The 17,597-nt window shown below is 46.8% G+C and overlaps 2 long non-coding RNA genes across 3 annotated transcripts; both read right to left on the reverse strand.

Moving 5' to 3' along the window:
* Positions 1–4,583: 4,583 nt before the first annotated feature.
* LOC139838589 (uncharacterized) lies at positions 4,584–7,900 on the reverse strand. Its single transcript, XR_011755998.1, has 3 exons — positions 7,256–7,900; positions 6,895–7,167; positions 4,584–6,251 (listed from the first exon to the last, which is right to left on the reverse strand). It is a non-coding gene; the product is annotated as an uncharacterized lncRNA (long non-coding RNA).
* Positions 7,901–7,991: 91 nt separating this feature from the next.
* On the reverse strand, positions 7,992–12,157 carry LOC139838590 (uncharacterized). Of its 2 annotated transcripts, XR_011756001.1 has the most exons (4): positions 11,476–12,154; positions 11,115–11,387; positions 10,383–10,467; positions 7,992–9,051 (listed from the first exon to the last, which is right to left on the reverse strand). It is a non-coding gene; the product is annotated as an uncharacterized lncRNA (long non-coding RNA). The 2 variants fall into 2 exon arrangements; XR_011756000.1 differs by lacking the exon at positions 7,992–9,051 and having other exon boundaries at positions 9,058–10,467; positions 11,476–12,157.
* Positions 12,158–17,597: the final 5,440 nt, after the last annotated feature.

Consider the following 17,597-nt stretch of genomic DNA (forward strand, 5'->3'; position numbering starts at 1 on the left):
TATTGTTTTGCCTCTAATTTGTGTATTTTGGATGCAACTAACACGGACTAACGCTGTTTTCAGCAGAACTGCTCTGGTGTCTCGTTTTTGTGCAGAAATCCAACTTTCGGGAAAAACCTCGGAATTTATGCAGAAGGCCCTATTTTCCCAGGAAACTAACGGAGCCAGAAGGGCAATTGAAGTGGAGGCCCGAGGGCCCCACACCATGGGGCGGCGCGGCCCAGGGGGGGCCCGCGCGGCCCTGTGGTGTGGCCCCCTCGGCCGGCCTTCGACGCCCTCCTTCGGACTACTTATTCGCCTCGACCTAAAAACACCAGGAGAGAAGTCGAAGTCGCCAGAAACCCTCCAGAACGCCGCCACATCGCGAAACTCCGTCGCGGGAGCCAGAAGTCTCCGTTCTGGCACTCCGCCGGACGGGAATTGGAGGAGATCATCACCGCCATCACCGCCAACGCCTCTACATCAACCAGCCATGTTTCCCCCATCCATGTGTGAGTAATTCCCCCGCTGTAGGCCGAAGGGGATGGTAGGGATTGGATGAGATTGGTCATGTAATAGCATAAGATTGTTAGGGCATAGTGCCTAGTGTCCGTAATTGGTACTTTGATGATATTGTTGCAACTTGTTATGCTTAATGCTTGTCACTAGGGCCCGAGTGCCATGATCTCAGATCTGAACATGTTATTGTTTCATCAAGATAATCATTGTTTATGGTCTTACCTATAAGTTGTATACACATGTCGCTGTCCGGAACCGATGGCCCCGAAGTGACAGAAATCGGGACAACCGGAGGGGATGGTAGCGATGTGAGGATCACATGTGTTCACGGAGTGTTAATGCTTTGCTCCGGTACTTTATTAAAAGGAGTACCTTAATATCCAGTAGTTTCCCTTGAGGCCCGGCTGCCACCGGCTGGTAGGACAAAAGATGTTGTGCAAGTTTCTCATTGCGAGCACGCACGACTATATATGGAACACATGCCTATTGATTGCTTTGTACTTGGACACCGTTTTATTATTATCTGCAAATGCCCTGCTATGATTGTTACATGAGTTTCTCTCATCCATGCAACGCCCGTCATCCGTCCCCGTGCCTACAGTATTTTAATCCTGCTGTTTACTAAAATCACTACCGTTGTCTCTGTTACTCTGTGCTGTTATTTCACTATCCATCGTGCTATAAAACTGTTACTACTGATAAACTCTTGCGAGCAAGTCTGTTTCCAGGTGCAACTGAATTGACAACTCCGTTGTTAAGGCTTCCAAGTGTTCTTTGTCTCCCCTTGTGTCGAATCAATAAATTGGGTTTTACTTCCCTCGAAGACTGTTGCGATCCCCTATACTTGTGGGTCATCACCAACGCCTCTACATCAACCAGCCATGTTTCCCCCATCCATGTGTGAGTAATTCCCCCGCTGTAGGCCGAAGGGGATGGTAGGGATTGGATGAGATTGGTCATGTAATAGCATAAGATTGTTAGGGCATAGTGCCTAGTGTCCGTAATTGGTACTTTGATGATATTGTTGCAACTTGTTATGCTTAATGCTTGTCACTAGGGCCCGAGTGCCATGATCTCAGATCTGAACATGTTATTGTTTCATCATGATATTCATTGTTTATGGTCTTACCTATAAGTTGTATACACATGTTGCTGTCCGGAACCAATGGCCCCGAAGTGACAAGAATTGGGACAACCGGAGGGGATGGTAGCGATGTGAGGATCACATGTGTTCACGGAGTGTTAATGCTTTGCTCCGGTACTCTATTAAAAGGAGTACCTTAATATCCAGTAGTTTCCCTTGAGGCCCGGCTGCCACCGGCTGGTAGGACAAAAGATGTTGTGCAAGTTTCTCATTGCGAGCACGCACGACTATATATGGAACACATGCCTATTGATTGCTTTGTACTTGGACACCGTTTTATTATTATCTGCAAATGCCCTGCTATGATTGTTACATGAGTTTCTCTCATCCATGCAACGCCCGTCATCCGTCCCCGTGCCTACAGTATTTTAATCCTGCTGTTTACTAAAATCACTACTGCTGTCTCTGTTACTCTGCTGCTGTTATTTCACTACTGCTACTGCTATAAAACTGTTACTACTGATAAACTCTTGCGAGCAAGTCTGTTTCCAGGTGCAGCTGAATTGACAACTCCGCTGTTAAGGCTTCCAAGTGTTCTTTGTCTCCCCTTGTGTCGAATCAATAAATTGGGTTTTACTTCCCTCGAAGACTGTTGCGATCCCCTATACTTGTGGGTCATCACATGCCTCTGGGCGAGGTCTCTAAGGTTGCTGCCGAAGGGATACCCTCCTGAGGCACGACCTTTGAATGGGACGCACCGGCGCCGGGGAGGCGAAGGAAACCTCTGGAGTCGACGACGAGGTGGACGCCACTGAAAACAGCTTCCGCGTCGCGAGACGATGCCATAGGGTTCGGGTGAAGCTCTTCGCGGTACGGTACGAATTCAAAGGATCCGCAGCGGACCGGATCTCTTGGCTTTGCTGGCATTGGCGACTCAAGTAAGAACGCCGCAGACGTAACTGGTGCTGCCGATGACCTGCCTTGCGCCGACAGGCTTCCCATAGATGGCGCCAATTGTCGAGGGTACTCCTCGCCAATGCCCTCCGATAGGGGCTTAGGGTTGACAGAATCCTGTAGGCTGACGCGAGACATCGGTTCACAGACAAGCGGGGAAAGCGATTTACCCAGGTTCGGGGCCCTCGATGAGGTAAAACCCTTACGTCCTGCCTGTCTGTTCTTTGATTATGAAAACAATGGGTTACAATGGGGTGCCGAATAGTTCGGCTGAGATCTAGGCGAGATTGCTGTTGCTAGGGTTACCTAGCTCTAAGCTTTTCCTGGCTAAGATTGCTAAGATTGTTCGTGTCCTCCGGCAGCCCCTCTCCTGGCCTTTATATAGGAGGCCAGGTCTCAAGAGATCTAACCGAATACGACTAGATTTACAATAGATTAGATCCAATCTTTCCTTGTCTGTTCTCTTTCTTGTCTTGCCCGTCAAGGAATCTTCTGGTGCACCGACCTAGTGGCCCGTCCAGCCTTCAGGTGTCTTCACGGGCCTCTAGTTTGCCAATACCGAATAGGGTAATATTGGTTACACGAAGGGTAATGCCCACGTCAGATGGGGGCTCGCCGCGTTCTGCCGCGGTACAGGGGGCTTCACCGACCTTTTCCCCTGTAGCGTCGGACTATACGTCTACTTCGTCGGTTTCGTCACCGCGTTCGGCTTCACCTTCGCCGGTCTCCACCTTGCAGCAGCCTCTTCCCGCTGTCCCTCCGCCTGTTGTTCAGCCGATGGTGAGGCGAAGTGGAAGGTACGCGCTTGCGGAAGATGGGTCGGGGGCGACGGACGAGGATGTCATGCAGCGAGCCATGCGACGCAAGGCGGAGCTGAACCTCGACACGACTGGTACGAAACAACCATCCAAGTCTTTTACTTCTTTTTCAGATTCACGTATTTCTTCTAATTTAAATAGTCTTGGGGTCTCATTGGGTAACACGTCTGATGAGATCTCAGTTTCGGCTAATGTGTTGAGACAGACGGAACTTGATCGTTTAACGGTTGTTCCGAACGTCTCCACTGGGCTTGAAACTCCTGTGATAGACGATGATGAAGAGGATGACATCCTAGATGGTCAGCTTCTCTCGGCTATCATTGGTAATATCTCAGAAGTCGACTTAAAACACTCGGAGCTTAGTTCAGTCTATGACTTAAAAGCTTCAGCACGAGGTTCTCGGTCTTCAGCTGGGAAGAAGTCTCGTATATATAACTGTAGGGATTCGTTGCGTAGAAAACAAAAAATTTCCTACCGCGAACACGCAATCCAAGCCAAGATGCAATCTAGAAGACGGTAGCAACGAGGGGATTATCAAGTCTCACCCTTGAAGAGATTCTAAAGCCTACAAGATGAGGCTCTTGTTGCTGCGGTAGACGTTCACTTGCCGCTTGCAAAAGCGCGTAGAAGATCTTGATCACGGCGCCACGAACGGGCAGCACCTCCGTACTCGGTCACACGTTCGGTTGTTGATGAAGACGACGTCCACCTCCCCGTTCCAGCGGCCAGCGGAAGTAGTAGCTCCTCTTGAGTCCGGCAGCACGACGGCGTGGTGTCGGTGGTGGTGGAGAAATCCGGCGGAGCTTCGCTAAGCGTGCAGGAAGTGGAGGAGCGGGGCGGCTAGGGTTTGGGGAGAGGGGGCGCCGGCCACTATAGGGGTGCGGCCACCTTGTGGTTGTTGGGGTGGCCGGCCCCCTCCCCTTGGCCCTCATTATATAGGTGGAAGCCCCAAGTGTTGGACTACAAGTCTCCGAAATAAGACCCGAACCCAAAACCTTCCATGTGATAAGGAAACCTACCCAAGGTGGGAATCCCACTTGGGGTGGGATTCCCCCCTTCCATGTGGGGGGGGGGGGGGGGTGACCGGTGTGACGCCCCAAAACCGGTACCATGAGGATCCCAGCGAATCCGCCGAAATCCGCACGATATCGATTTTAGGAGACGCACCACCAAGCGCCTCGTACACGCCGAAGCATGCACGCGATGCGGGTGGAATCAATCACGAGAGGTAACATTACAACAGGATTACAATAGAGCCCACAAGAAGCAGATATATTACAACAACGACTCCAACGAGTCAAGATACAAATAGATACATACAAAGATCCAAATCATACAAAAGATCAGATACGTCCGAGTACGGACAAGATACAAATTGGACTAAGAGTCCTGAAGATAAACGATGGCGTCCACAACCCTGCCCAGGCCAAGCCGGAAGGGTAACCTTGCTAGCGTCGTCTTCATCGAACATATCTTCATACCTGCCCGGTTATATCCCGTAGAAGCAGCAATAAGTACGGGTTCGTACTTAACAAGACTTCAAGACGTATAAGCATTCGTCAACCAGTCGTCCTTTGTACTTGAGGCACGCAGGGGACTTAGAGGACGCAAGAGGAACGTCATAGGCAAATATGGTGGGGTTAAGCGGCAGCGCGCAAGCACTAAAAACCTATAGAGACACTCTACAACAGTCGTCTATCAGAGAAGGTGAGAGAGCGTAACTAACAGTTCTATACTCTGCAAACATAACACAACCAACGTGTTCCCCCTTCGCAAAGAGGTACTAGCAAAGGCACTCACACTGTTGACGAGTTTTAACCAGTTATTATTTAAGTTGTTCTATCTTACTAAGCAAGTTATTAGCATTGAAACAACAGGTGTAAGTTGTCTATGGTCGAGTCATACAGCTCCAAGTCGTCCATAACCACGGACGCGGCTTATCGATAAGATTTTACCCTGCAGGGGTGCCCAAATGTGCCCACACGCACGATCAACCCACTTGCGACAGGTGGATATAACGACTCGCACTCTCCTTCACGACAACAATGTCCAGGAAGCCACCTAACTAAGTTAAACCCGTATCGAAGTCCGGCCGTATCTTCGAAGCGGACCTAGCTGTTTGCGACAGCGTACTAGGTGGTTTAAACACACACTGGGGCGATAAACCACTTCGCAGCGGCTCCGCGACCTATACGTGCATACCAGAAACAAGGGATACAAGGCACCCAGGGGCTTCCCAAAGTAAATAAGTAACAAGCTGGCATGCACGCAAACAACAAATGGTAAAGCATTGCAAACTAGTTGTGGCCACTGGACAAAGCTGTAGATTCCGGCAGTGGTCGAGGGGAGACCCAAAAACATACCCACGTGTGGTTAGAGCGCTCAGTCTCGGAACAGATAACAAGAACTCGGGATCCTAGGTTTTAAAGAAACACAAGTGAGCCGCCATAAAATGAGCAACTGACCCACCGATGTCTCCGCTAACAATTATTAACAAGTAACCATGATACTTCCAACAGATATAACCATGTAGCATGTGTCATGATCCCCAACAGATAAACCGATAAGATAGCGGTAACGGTAATGAGATATAAAACAGCACTAGCATGCACTACGACTCGCAAGGCAGACCCGATAACCAAACAACAGCTGTAGGAGGTTGGTGGTTGGTGGTGGCAATATGGGCTGCTTGAGGTAACAAGTGGAAGGGACACGTTACAAGAACGCAACTTAAGGATAGCATGAGGGAGAAGGCAAAATAAAATAGGTGAGCGACTTCTGCAGGGGCAGAAGTATAGGGGAAAATGCTTGCCTGTTAAAGCTTGCCGAGGGACATCCGGAGAACTTGTCGTATCTCACCACATCACTTCGCGATCCTATCCGGGAAGAAGCAAATGCTGGAACAAACAATGTATGCAAGTCTTAATACTAAGAAGAAGAATCGGCATGCTCGAGACGATATGCATGCATGACATGGCGAGGATGATGCGATGCACTTATCCAAATTAATCGGAGTCGGAACCCCGGACAAACAATTAAGGTTGAAGTTGCATTTATATCGGCAAAGTTAAGTGTTGATTAGCATGGCATATCATGGCAGGGGTGCGCTACATCAAAATTAAACGGAGCGGGGAAAACCACGTCGGTGTTCCGAAATACTCCGCATATATGTTAGGTGAACATGCACGACTATCAATGCGCGACATGATGCGAGATGCTAACAGATGAATGAATGGCATATCCAGATTCCTCATATTTTTCTGATCAATTTTCATATATAACACTTTTAATTTGGAGTTACTAATTAAAAGTTATTAGCAATACAGTTTGTAGTATTTAAAATATAGTAAACAGATTTATTTTAAATAGAAAAGGACTCGAAAACAATTTTGAATTAGGGGGAGGACCCGGGTTAGTTTACAGGAGTTGCAGGGGTTATGCGGTAAAGGGCATGGAACAGGGGCTGCGGGTTGATAAAACAAAATAGGCAGGGGCCGGATGCAAAGCTGAAGGGATCTGGATCAGGAGGAGATATCTCACCGGGCGGGTGGCTAGCCAGAGAGGATGACGGGTGGGGCCAGGGGGTCGACGTGGCGGATGACGTGGCGAAGCATGTGCAGCACGCACGGAAGATGTTCGATGCCTTGCGCGTTCCAGAGAACGTGGTCACCGGCGGTGGTGCGGACGCGCGCGGGCGACTGGAGGCGTTCCAGGACGCGCAAGCTGGTGCATAGGAAGCGCCTCGTCGGCGCGAACCATGGGGTGGTGGCGCCGTTGTCGGGGACCACCGGAGAACTCGCCGGCGGTGACCATCTGCAGCGGAACGGCGGCATCAACGTCGGCAACAGCAGCGAGAGGCGGAACGAGGCGTGGAGGAGGTCAAGGAGACGTGGTATGTTACCAGGAGGACGACGGCGAGGTCGGTTTGGCCGGAGGAGGTCGGGGTCGGTCGGAATCGGAGAAGAAACGCGGCGGCCGAGGTTGGGGAAAAACGACCGTGTCGTCGATTCGAGGCGCGCGATGACGATTCGTTGGACTAGGATGATCAGCGAGACGAGGCGGTCCTCCTGGTGCTCTCGGCATGGCGAGGGGTGGCCGAAATCGATGGGGAGAAGGCGACGATGGCGCGGTGGTTCACGGTGGTGTTACAGAGAGAGGAATAGAAAAAAAGGGAGGAGAAGAGGGTGGCGGCGGCTCAAGGGTGGAGAGGAGATGGAGCTAGGGTTTGGAGAGGGATAAGAAGAGGGGAGGGAGCAGGTGGAGGTGGGGCAAGGCGCGGTGGTGGAGGACCAGAGCACTCACGCTCCTTTCGTGCTAGAAGACGACGAGGAAAAAGGAGACTCGGTCTCCTGACGAAAAGGTACGGGCCAGGAGGTGGGTTGGGCCAAAAGAGAGAGAGGGGAAGGTGGGCCGGACGGGGAGGAAAAGGGAGAAGGGCCAGGGATGGGCTGCTGGGTTAGAGGGGTTAGGATTTGCAAACCTTTTTCTGTTTTTATTTAAACCTTTTAAAATCAAACTCCTTTTCAGTTTTAAACTTGAAACAGGGATGAGATAAAGAATCAAAACTAGTTTTAAAATATTTACTTTATTTTTAATCAAAGCAAAGCACATGTATATTCAAGAATTTATTTGTTGGAAAGAACTTAATTATAAAATAAGAAATATGAGAGGGAAGAATAGAGAAGGGTTTTATTGAAAATAATAGACAAGAGATGGTTGTAAAATAATTTTATTTTGTTGAAAAACATGGATGACATGATGCATGATTCATGATGATGCATAAAAGAAAAACACAAACAAATCTAATATGGGATACTACCCGGGGCCGTTACAATCGACACCACTAACAAGGGATCGCGCCCCGAGATCCCACGTCTAGGTACGGGGGAGAGAGGTGAACTATCGGATCTTCTGGCGACGTGTCGATCTCCTCGACACCACTAACAAGAATTGTTACTCCATGTAGAACGGTCGACACCACTAACAAGATTTATTGTTCCGCTGTTGATGATGCACTTTCGTCGGGATGCTTCGAAGATCGAACCTACTAGGTGAAAGGTATAGATCGTCCAACCCACGTTGAAAACTAAGACTCAGAAAACTCAGATAAGAGAGAAAACTCAAAACTCGCATAGGTAAGAGGAGAAAGAATATAGGTAAGGAGAAAAAATCAGAGTTAATCAGAATTATTCAACGAGTTTTAGAAAATAGTTTTGGACGCTCTAAACTCAACGACCGTTGGCAAGGTTATCCTACAGGCTGGACTAGTGGGGTACCGTCAACCTGAGGCTCTGATACCAACTTGTGACGCCCCAAAACCGGTACCATGAGGATCCCAGCGAATCCGCCGAAATCCGCACGATATCGATTTTAGGAGACGCACCACCAAGCGCCTCGTACACGCCGAAGCATGCACGCGATGCGGGTGGAATCAATCACGAGAGGTAACATTACAACAGGATTACAATAGAGCCCACAAGAAGCAGATATATTACAACAACGACTCCAACGAGTCAAGATACAAATAGATACATACAAAGATCCAAATCATACAAAAGATCAGATACGTCCGAGTACGGACAAGATACAAATTGGACTAAGAGTCCTGAAGATAAACGATGGCGTCCACAACCCTGCCCAGGCCAAGCCGGAAGGGTAACCTTGCTAGCGTCGTCTTCATCCAACATATCTTCATACCTGCCCGGTTATATCCCGTAGAAGCAGCAATAAGTACGGGTTCGTACTTAACAAGACTTCAAGACGTATAAGCATTCGTCAACCAGTCGTCCTTTGTACTTGAGGCACGCAGGGGACTTAGAGGACGCAAGAGGAACGTCATAGGCAAATATGGTGGGGTTAAGCGGCAGCGCGCAAGCACTAAAAACCTATAGAGACACTCTACAACAGTCGTCTATCAGAGAAGGTGAGAGAGCGTAACTAACAGTTCTATACTCTGCAAACATAACACAACCAACGTGTTCCCCCTTCGCAAAGAGGTACTAGCAAAGGCACTCACACTGTTGACGAGTTTTAACCAGTTATTATTTAAGTTGTTCTATCTTACTAAGCAAGTTATTAGCATTGAAACAACAGGTGTAAGTTGTCTATGGTCGAGTCATACAGCTCCAAGTCGTCCATAACCACGGACGCGGCTTATCGATAAGATTTTACCCTGCAGGGGTGCCCAAATGTGCCCACACGCACGATCAACCCACTTGCGACAGGTGGATATAACGACTCGCACTCTCCTTCACGACAACAATGTCCAGGAAGCCACCTAACTAAGTTAAACCCGTATCGAAGTCCGGCCGTATCTTCGAAGCGGACCTAGCTGTTTGCGACAGCGTACTAGGTGGTTTAAACACACACTGGGGCGATAAACCACTTCGCAGCGGCTCCGCGACCTATACGTGCATACCAGAAACAAGGGATACAAGGCACCCAGGGGCTTCCCAAAGTAAATAAGTAACAAGCTGGCATGCACGCAAACAACAAATGGTAAAGCATTGCAAACTAGTTGTGGCCACTGGACAAAGCTGTAGATTCCGGCAGTGGTCGAGGGGAGACCCAAAAACATACCCACGTGTGGTTAGAGCGCTCAGTCTCGGAACAGATAACAAGAACTCGGGATCCTAGGTTTTAAAGAAACACAAGTGAGCCGCCATAAAATGAGCAACTGACCCACCGATGTCTCCGCTAACAATTATTAACAAGTAACCATGATACTTCCAACAGATATAACCATGTAGCATGTGTCATGATCCCCAACAGATAAACCGATAAGATAGCGGTAACGGTAATGAGATATAAAACAGCACTAGCATGCACTACGACTCGCAAGGCAGACCCGATAACCAAACAACAGCTGTAGGAGGTTGGTGGTTGGTGGTGGCAATATGGGCTGCTTGAGGTAACAAGTGGAAGGGACACGTTACAAGAACGCAACTTAAGGATAGCATGAGGGAGAAGGCAAAATAAAATAGGTGAGCGACTTCTGCAGGGGCAGAAGTATAGGGGAAAATGCTTGCCTGTTAAAGCTTGCCGAGGGACATCCGGAGAACTTGTCGTATCTCACCACATCACTTCGCGATCCTATCCGGGAAGAAGCAAATGCTGGAACAAACAATGTATGCAAGTCTTAATACTAAGAAGAAGAATCGGCATGCTCGAGACGATATGCATGCATGACATGGCGAGGATGATGCGATGCACTTATCCAAATTAATCGGAGTCGGAACCCCGGACAAACAATTAAGGTTGAAGTTGCATTTATATCGGCAAAGTTAAGTGTTGATTAGCATGGCATATCATGGCAGGGGTGCGCTACATCAAAATTAAACGGAGCGGGGAAAACCACGTCGGTGTTCCGAAATACTCCGCATATATGTTAGGTGAACATGCACGACTATCAATGCGCGACATGATGCAAGATGCTAACAGATGAATGAATGGCATATCCAGATTCCTCATATTTTTCTGATCAATTTTCATATATAACACTTTTAATTTGGAGTTACTAATTAAAAGTTATTAGCAATACAGTTTGTAGTATTTAAAATATAGTAAACAGATTTATTTTAAATAGAAAAGGACTCGAAAACAATTTTGAATTAGGGGGGAGGACCCCGGGTTAGTTTACAGGAGTTGCAGGGGGTTATGCAGTAAAGGGCATGGAACAGGGGCTGCGGGTTGATAAAACAAAATAGGCAGGGGCCCGGATGCAAAGCTGAAGGGATCTGGATCAGGAGGAGATATCTCACCGGGCGGGTGGCTAGCCAGAGAGGATGACGGGTGGGGCCAGGGGGTCGACGTGGCGGATGACGTGGCGAAGCATGTGCAGCACGCACGGAAGATGTTCGATGCCTTGCGCGTTCCAGAGAACGTGGTCACCGGCGGTGGTGCGGACGCGCGCGGGCGACTGGAGGCGTTCCAGGACGCGCAAGCTGGTGCATAGGAAGCGCCTCGTCGGCGCGAACCATGGGGTGGTGGCGCCGTTGTCGGGGACCACCGGAGAACTCGCCGGCGGTGACCATCTGCAGCGGAACGGCGGCATCAACGTCGGCAACAGCAGCGAGAGGCGGAACGAGGCGTGGAGGAGGTCAAGGAGACGTGGTATGTTACCAGGAGGACGACGGCGAGGTCGGTTTGGCCGGAGGAGGTCGGGGTCGGTCGGAATCGGAGAAGAAACGCGGCGGCCGAGGTTGGGGAAAAACGACCGTGTCGTCGATTCGAGGCGCGCGATGACGATTCGTTGGACTAGGATGATCAGCGAGACGAGGCGGTCCTCCTGGTGCTCTCGGCATGGCGAGGGGTGGCCGAAATCGATGGGGAGAAGGCGACGATGGCGCGGTGGTTCACGGTGGTGTTACAGAGAGAGGAATAGAAAAAAAAGGGAGGAGAAGAGGGTGGCGGCGGCTCAAGGGTGGAGAGGAGATGGAGCTAGGGTTTGGAGAGGGATAAGAAGAGGGGAGGGAGCAGGTGGAGGTGGGGCAAGGCGCGGTGGTGGAGGACCAGAGCACTCACGCTCCTTTCGTGCTAGAAGACGACGAGGAAAAAGGAGACTCGGTCTCCTGACGAAAAGGTACGGGCCAGGAGGTGGGTTGGGCCAAAAGAGAGAGAGGGGAAGGTGGGCCGGACGGGGAGGAAAAGGGAGAAGGGCCAGGGATGGGCTGCTGGGTTAGAGGGGTTAGGATTTGCAAACCTTTTTCTGTTTTTATTTAAACCTTTTAAAATCAAACTCCTTTTCAGTTTTAAACTTGAAACAGGGATGAGATAAAGAATCAAAACTAGTTTTAAAATATTTACTTTATTTGTAATCAAAGCAAAGCACATGTATATTCAAGAATTTATTTGTTGGAAAGAACTTAATTATAAAATAAGAAATATGAGAGGGAAGAATAGAGAAGGGTTTTATTGAAAATAATAGACAAGAGATGGTTGTAAAATAATTTTATTTTGTTGAAAAACATGGATGACATGATGCATGATTCATGATGATGCATAAAAGAAAAACACAAACAAATCTAATATGGGATACTACCCGGGGCCGTTACAACCGGCCCCCTTTGGGGGAGTCCACTTGGGACTCCTCCCCCTCTAGAGTTGGCCGGCCATGGAGGTGGAGTCCCTTTGGGACTCCGCCTTCCATAGTGGTTTCTTTCGGACTTTTCTAGAACCTTCTAGAACCTTCCATAGAACCTTCCGGATCATTTTAAATCTCATAAAATGACTTCCTATATATGAATCTTATTCTCCGGACCATTCCGGAACTCCTCGTGATGTCCGGGATCTCATCCGGGACTCCGAACAAATATTCGAACTCCATTCCATATTCAAGTTCTACCATTTCAACATCCAACTTTAAGTGTGTCACCCTACGATTCGCGAACTATGCGGACATGGTTGAGTACTCACTCCGACCAATAACCAATAGCGGGATCTGGAGATCCATAATGGCTCCCACATATTCAACGATGACTTTAGTGATCGAATGAACCATTCACATACGATACCAATTCCCTTTGTCACGCGATATTTTACTTGTCCGAGGTTTGATCATCGGTATCACTCTATACCTTGTTCAACCTCGTCTCCTGACAAGTACTCTTTACTCGTACCGTGGTATGTGGTCTCTTATGAACTCATTCATATGCTTGCAAGACATTATACGACATTCCACCGAGAGGGCCCAGAGTATATCTATCCGTCATCGGGATGGACAAATCCCACTGTTGATCCATATGCCTCAACTCATACTTTCCGGATACTTAATCCCACCTTTATAACCACCCATTTACGCAGTGGCGTTTGATGTAATCAAAGTACCTTTCCGGCATAAGTGATTTACATGATCTCATGGTCATAAGGACTAGGTAACTATGTATCGAAAGCTTATAGAAAATAACTTAATGACGTGATCTTATGCTACGCTTAATTAGGTGTGTCCATTACATCATTCATACAATGATATAACCTTGTTATTAATAACATCCAATGTTCATGATTATGAAACTAATCATCCATTAATCAACAAGCTAGTTAAGAGGTATACTAGGGACTCTTTGTTGTTCACATATCACACATGTATCAATGTTTCGGTTAATACAATTATAGCATGGTATATAAACATTTATCATAAACATAAAGATATATAATAACCACTTTTATTATTGCCTCTTGGGCATATCTCCTTCAGTCTCCCACTTGCACTAGAGTAAATAATCTAGATTACATTGTAAGGTACCTAACACCCATGGCATTCTGGTGTTGGTCATGCTTTGCCCTAGGGAGAGCTTTAGTCAACGGATCTGCTACATTCAGATCAGTGTGAACTTTGCAAATCTTTACTTCTCCATCTTCGATGTACTCGCGAATCGAGTGGTAACGCAGCTTGATATGCTTCAGCCTCTTGTGTGACCTTGGTTCTTGTGCATTGGCGATGGCACCCATGTTGTCACAGTAAATGACTAGTGGGTCCAATGCACTAGGAACCACACCGAGCTCTACAATGAACCTCTTCATCCATACCGCTTCTGATGAAGCCTCTAAAGCCGCTATGTACTCTGATTCTGTTGAAGACTTCGCCACCGTGCACTGCTTCAAGTTTGCCCAGCTTACTGCAGCACCATTCAATATAAACACGTACCCAGACTGTGACTTAGAGTCATCAGGATCAGTGTTCCAACTTGCATCGGTGTAACCGCTTACAACGAGCTCTTGGTCACCTCCATAACAAAGAAACATATCCTTAGTTCTTTTCAAGTACTTCAGGATATTCTTGACCGTTGTCCAGTGTTCCATTCCTGGATCACTTTGATATCTGCTAGTCAAACTAACAGCATGTGCTATATCCGTTCTAGTACATAGCATGACATACATGATAGATCCTACTGCCGAGGCATAGGGGATATTACTCATCCTTTCTCTTTCTTCTGCCGTAGCCGGTCCTTGAGTCTTACTCAAGACCTTGCCTGGTAACATAGGTAAGAACCCTTTCTTGCTTTCGTCCATTCTAAACTTTTTTAGAATCTTGTCCAGGTATGTACTCTGTGATAGCCCTATTAGGCGTCTTGATCTATCTCTATAAATCTTGATGCCTAATATATACGATGCTTCACCAAGGTCTTTCATTGAAAAACTATTATTCAAATAACCTTTTACACTGCTTAATAGTTCTATATCATTCCCAATCAATAATATGTCATCTACATATAATATCAGGAATGCTACAGAGCTCCCACTCACTTTCTTGTAAATACAGGCCTCTCCATGACACTGTATAAACCCGAAGTCTTTGATCACCTTATCAAAGCGTCGGTTCCAACTTCATGATGCTTGCTTCAGTCCATAGATTGAACGCTGAAGTTTGCATACTTTGTCAGCATTTTTAGGATCGACAAAACCTTTGGGTTGTACCATATACAACTCTTCCTCAATGTCTCCATTAAGGAACGCCGTTTTGACATCCATCTGCCAAATCTCATAATCGAAAAATGCAGCTATTGCTAACAAAATCCTCACAGATTTTAGCTTCGCTACAGGTGAGAAAGTCTCATCGTAGTCAACTCCTTGAATTTGTCGGAAACCCTTTGCGACAAGTCGAGCTTTATAGATAGTAATATTACCATCAGCATCTGTTTTTCTCTTGAAGATCCATTTATTCTCGACAGCCTTGCGGCTATCAGGTAAGTCTACCAAAGTCCACACTTTGTTATCATACATGGATCCCATTTCGGATTTCATGGCTTCTTGCCATTTGTTGGAATCTGGGCTCATCATCGCTTCTTCATACGTCGCAGGGTCCTCATCATTGTTATCCACAATCATGACATTTAGACAAGGATCATACCAATCAGGAGTGGCACGTTCCCTTGTCGATCTGCGAGGTTCAGTAGTTTCCTCGTTCGAAGTTTCATGATCATTATCATTAGCTTCCTCTGTTGCCGGTGTAGGCGATGCAGGTACAACTTCCGGATCTTGTGCTACTCTGATCAACGAGTATAGATTCATCAATCTCATCGAGTTCTACTTTTCTTCCAGTCACTTCTTTAGTGAGAAATTCTTTCTCAAGAAAGGTTCCGTTCTTACCAACAAAGATTTTGCCTTCGGATCTGTGATAGAAAGTGTACCCTATAGTTTCCTTAGGGTATCCTATGAAGACGCATTTCTCCGCTTTGGGTTCTAGCTTGTCCGGTTGTAACTTCTTTACATAGGCTTCGCAACCCCAAACTTTAAGGAACGACAGCTTAGGTTTCTTATTAAACCATAATTCATACGGTGTCGTTTCTACGGATTTTGATGGTGCTCTATTTAAAGTGAATGCGGCAGTCTCTAATGCATAACTCCAAATTGATAACGGCAAATCAGTAAGAGACATCATAGAACGAACCATATCTAAGAGAGTTCGATTACGACGTTCGGACACACCGTTTCGTTGTGGTGTTCCCGGCGGTGTCAATTGTGAAATTATTCCGCATTTCTTTAAATGCATGCTAAACTCATAACTCAGATATTCACCTCCACGATCAGATCGTAGAAATTTAATCTTCTTGTTACGTTGATTTTCTACTTCACTTTGGAATTCCTTAAACTTCTCGAAAGTCTCGGATTTATGTTTCATGAAATAGATATACCCATATCTACTCAGATCATCTGTGAAGGTTAGAACATAACGATAACCACCGCGCGATGCTACACTCATTGGTCCGCACACATCGGTATGTATGATTTCCAATAAGTCAGTAGCTCGCTCCATCATACCAGAAAATGGAGTCTTAGTCATTTTACCCATTAGACATGCTTCGCATCTATCAAGTGACTCAAAGTCAAGTGATTCAAGTAATCCATCGGTATGGAGTTTCTTCATGCGTTTCACTCCAATATGACCAAGACGACAGTGCCACATATAAGTAAAATTATCATTCAATTTAATTTGCTTAGCATCAATGTTATGTATATGCGTATCACTACTATCGAGATCTAACAGAAATAAGCCATTCTTTTCAGGTGCTCGACCATAAAAGATATTATTCATAAAAATAGAACAACCATTATTCTCAGACTTGAATGAATAACCGTCTTGCATTAAACAAGATCCAGATATAATGTTCATGCTCAACGCGGGTACAAAATAACAATTATTTAGGCTTAAAACTAATCCCGAAGGTAGATGTAGAGGAAGTGTGCCGACAGCGATCACATCGAATTTGGATCCGTTTCCAGCACGCATCGTCACTTCATCTTTCAGTAGTCTTCGTTTATTCTTTAGTTCCTGTTTCGAGTTACAAATATGAGCAACCGAACCAGTATCAAATACCCAGGTACTAGAACGAGAACCAGTGAGATAAACATCTATAACATGTATATCAGATATACCTTCTTTCTTTTTCTTGACAAGGCCGCTCTTCAGATCAGCCAGATACTTGGAGCAATTACGCTTCCAGTGTCCCTTCTCCTTGCAGTAATAGCACTCAGCATCAGGCTTAGGGCCGTTCTTAGGTTTCATAGGAGGCGTGGCAGCTTTCTTGCCACCCTTCTTGAATTTTCCCTTAGACTTGCCCTGTTTCTTGAAACTGGTGGTCTTGTTGACCATCAACACTTGGTGCTCTTTCTTGATCTCAATCTCAGCAGCTTTTAGCATGCCAAAGAGTTCAGGTAACTCCTTGTTCATGTTCTGCATATTGTAGTTCATCACAAAGTTCTTGTAACTTGGTGGCAGTGATTGAAGGACACGATTAATCCCTCACCGTTAGGAATCACTATTCCCAAGTCACTGAGTTTCTTCGCATGCCCGGTCATGGCAAGCATGTGCTCACTAACGGAGCTGCCTTCTTCCATCATACAGCTGAAGAAATGTTTCGATGCTTCATAGCATTCCACGGCCGCATGAGTCTCAAATATAGCTTTCAGCTCATTCATCAACTCATGAGGATCATGGTGCTCAAAACGTTTTTGAAGATCGGATTCCAGACTGCACAGGATGGCACACTGAACTTGAGAGTACCGAGTTTTCCGAGTCGCGTAAACAACTTTTACTTCATCGGTTTCAGTTTCTGCAGGAGGGTCACCTAGCGGTGCATCAAGCACAAATTGCAGATTTCCGCCAGAGAGGAAGATCCTCACATGACGGAACCAGTCGGTGAAGTTGCTACCGTTGCTCTTAAGCTTTTCTTTCTCTAGGAACTGGTTAAAATTGATTGGGGACGCCATCTCTACAACATATATTTGCAAAAGTTAAGACTAAG

Source organism: Lolium perenne, chromosome 3 (assembly GCF_019359855.2).
Source record: "Lolium perenne isolate Kyuss_39 chromosome 3, Kyuss_2.0, whole genome shotgun sequence".
NCBI classification, from domain to species: Eukaryota; Viridiplantae; Streptophyta; class Magnoliopsida; order Poales; family Poaceae; genus Lolium; species Lolium perenne.